This window comes from Cebus imitator, unplaced genomic scaffold (genome assembly GCF_001604975.1).
Source record: "Cebus imitator isolate Cc_AM_T3 unplaced genomic scaffold, Cebus_imitator-1.0 Scaffold516, whole genome shotgun sequence".
Lineage (NCBI taxonomy): Eukaryota > Metazoa > Chordata > Mammalia > Primates > Cebidae > Cebus > Cebus imitator.
In genome coordinates, this window is record NW_016107831.1 from 591,210 (window position 1) to 594,884 (window position 3,675).

At 35.4% G+C, this 3,675-nt stretch overlaps 1 protein-coding gene across 3 annotated transcripts in view; it reads left to right on the forward strand.

Moving 5' to 3' along the window:
- The window catches only part of NLGN1 (neuroligin 1), a 901,657-nt gene that overhangs the window by 110,626 nt on the left and 787,356 nt on the right, over window positions 1-3,675 (forward strand). The window lies entirely within an intron of this gene.

The following is a 3,675-nucleotide window of genomic DNA, read 5'->3' on the forward strand; positions in this document are numbered from 1 at the left end:
GCCTTCATTTCCTGGAGATTAGATTTAGATTGGCATTCTTGCTGAAGATCAGTTGAGCACGTATGCATGGGTTTATTTCTGGACCCGTTATTCTGTTCCATTCTTCTATTTTGTCTGTCTGTATGCCAGTAACACACTATTTTGAGGTTCTTCATTTTTATCATAAAAGGGTCTTGAATTTTATCAATTTTTTCCTACATCTATTGAGAGACCATATGATTTTCATGCTTTCTGAAGTCCATTTTACAAATTGATTTTTTGACTGCTACCTTCAATTTAGTTTTCTTAGATGGTTATTTAGCATGTATATAGGAAAATACTGAATACTGTCTTGGGTGTTTCTAAAAATGTACTTATGAGGAAGCCATCTCTGATGATAGTGACAGATTTTTAATGGAGCACATATTATTAAAAATAGAAAGAACAATACAAGGATAAGAGCCTGGACTTTCTAACTTACCACTATGTATTGCATTCTCTAATTCCTTTGTATTGAATATACTGAAATCACTATGTCTAATCCATACTGCTCTCTTGAGTTCTAGCTCCATCTTTTCATATACTGTCTTCATATCTCCATCTAGATAGCCAGAGGTTTATCAAATTCCAGGTGATAAAAACAGAATTCATGCTCCTCCTACAATATACTCCTCTTGCTGAACTTTTTATATCAGCTAATGGTAATTTCATCCCTTCTTTTCACGCTCACCCGAACTGTTGAAATCACCTTCCAACTGTTCCTTTTATCTCCAGTCTCTTTTATCTTTGACACAGATGCCAAGAATTATCTTTCTATGTTGTAAACATTGTTATACTATTGCCCCCTCTAAAACCCTTCGGTGTCTCATCATTGCCGAGAAAACAAAGTCCAGATTTCTCAACATCACATTCAGGAACTCTGCCTAGCTGTTTAGCTTTATGTATGTTCTTCATACAGTGTTTTCATGGTACTGTCTATCAAACTTGTCACTTCTCATCATTCTGACACCAACAGGGCTTAAGAAACAAGAGTATTAGCAGAAGACATGATTTTTAAGCTAAGAAATAACAGTATAAAACTTGACTTCAATAATTTTATAGTAATATGAATAACACAAATTGATTAGCTGTGTCTACCTCATAGAATTATGTTAAGGACTCAAAAGACTAAGTCTATTTATATACATATTATCTTACTCTCTATCATCACTATGTACTTAATGTATTACCATTCTATTCATATATCTTTAAGTATTAGATCTGCCACATAATAGGCAATTAATAATTTATTAATGTAATTATCCTCATCAGTCATTTGTTATGTTTTCATAAAAGCTTTTTCTAGTTTCTGTTAATGAATTTATGACATGCATCAAGTTGTTACAAGAGGGGTGTATGCACATTGTATAATTTCTTGTGTTCACTATCTTCCAGTATGAGCTTCTCATGGCTCTTCAATGAAATAATGAGAAGGGAGTTCAGAGTTAGAATAGAAGACGCATGGAGGAATTAATTGCAGAGCAAAGAAGGGCAAACACAGACCACTCTTTGGGGAAGTTTATTCATAGCTACTATTGTTTTTCATTTTCCTTACTCTCAGAAAACTTCTTGCAAAATATCTCTCACGCTGTCTTCTGAACCTTAATATCTCTCTTACTCGTCAACCAAACACAGTATGAATTCTGCACCCATTACTCATTGATAAAATTACTTTTTCAAAATATACAATGGACTAATTTTTAGTTCTTACTATGCTTTTCCCTCAGCTATGTTTGGCATGTATACCTTACTCCTTGTGGAAGTATTCTCTGATTTGCCTTCTGTGATTCTAGTGCTCTCCCTATTCTCTAGTTTTTCTTTCTACTGTTCTTTGTTTTGGATATTTTACTCTTATTCCATAATTGTACCTCTCTTTATGACAGTTCTTTAAAGTTTTCTTCTTTTTCTATTAGTCTTTTGTTGGAGCAATCGCATCTACTTTCATGACTTAAAATTTAGCTTTTATAGTTATGATTTCCACATCTAGGCTTCCAGCAACTGAAGACCAGCATATTCAAGTGCTAATGGGACATTTCCACTGGGATATCTTTTGGACACCGTAAATTCAGTGTATAGAATGTTGAATTCAAAGATTTTCTCTCTGACTCTAGTCTTTCTTCTTTGTTCTTCATCTCAGTGAATGCTATAACCATTCCGTTATTCTAGCAGATAAATTAGGAATAGTTCTTAACTGCTTTTTTTTTCTCATCTCCAAAATACAGTTGTCAAATCTGTGTTTCTAAACTCTTCAGCATGTTTTGAATCTATTCAATTTATCCCATCTTTAAAAATTCTAATTATTGGCCCAGAATGGCGGCTCATGCCTGTAATCCTAGCACTGTGGGAAGCTGAGGTAGGTGGATGGCTTGAGCCCAGGAGTTTGAGATCAGCCTGGGCAACAAGGCAAAACCCTATCTCTTAAAAAAAATACAAAAAATTTAGCCAGCATGATGACATGAGCCTGTACTCCCAACTACTCAGGAGGCTGAGGTGGAAGGGTTACCTGAGCCCAGGGAGGTCAAGGATGCCGTGAGCCATGATTGCGCTACTGCACTCCAGCCTGGGCAACAGAGCACCAGACCCTGTCTGCAGAAAAAAAAAAATCCTATTATTATCTTTTTTGTATGAAATTGCTGCCATCATCTCTTAATTGGTCTTCCTCTCTCCAGTCTATTAAAATATATATATAGTCAAACTCTTTAAAACCCCTTATTGACACTTCAGCAACTTTTTCCTTGAAGGGAACTTGTTTTCATGATCCAATCCTTCTTTTCTAGCTAAAAATTTCTTTCTGGAGATAACTTTATAACATTCACAATGTGGGCATATGCCCTTTATACAGAAGTGCCCCTTTTGTCCTTTACATTATTCTGTATTAATAAACATATCAGACTGTTCCGTTAGTGTCTGGTTAGTCTTTTCCTCCATTAGACTGCAAGCTCTGTGAAAGTGTAGACCCTGGCTCTTTTCACTGTTGTGTCCCTGAAATCTAACAGAATGTATGGCATGGAGTAGCTACCTAAAAATATTTTTTTAATTTGGGAATAAATACTAAGAGAGTGGACAGACAGAAGACAATATGAATAATTGGAAGGATTTTGTTTGTTGGTTTGTTGACTTGTTTGAAAAGTATTGGAGAAAAGGAATAGCTCTCATTTTTACTTCACATTTCTAAAATAGTTTTTGTTCATTTTCATTAGCTAATATATACACATGCTGCAAAATTCAAAAGCACAACAGAGTATACCATGAAAAGATAATCTGCTTGTGTCCTCTGTCACCCAGTCATCCTTCTTCCTGGGGACAGTTTCTGTGATTAGTTTTCTTTTCATCTTTCCATATATAGTCTCTGTATTTCTCACCATCTGTGTTTATATGTATGTGATTCCTTAAAACATTTTATACAATCAGCAGCATAATGTACTTTTCTTTTCTGCACTTTGCTTTTGCAAAAATCTTCCTTCCTTCCTTCCTTCCTTCCTTCCTTCCTTCCTTCCTTCCTTCCTTCTCTCCCTCCCCCCTCCCTCCCTCCCTCCTTCCCTCTCTCTCTCTTTCTGTCTTTCTCTCTCTTCCTTCCTTCCTTCCTTCCTTTCTTTCTTTCTTTCTTTCTTTCTTTCTTTCTTTCTTTCTTTCTTTCTTTCTTTCTTTCTTTCTTTC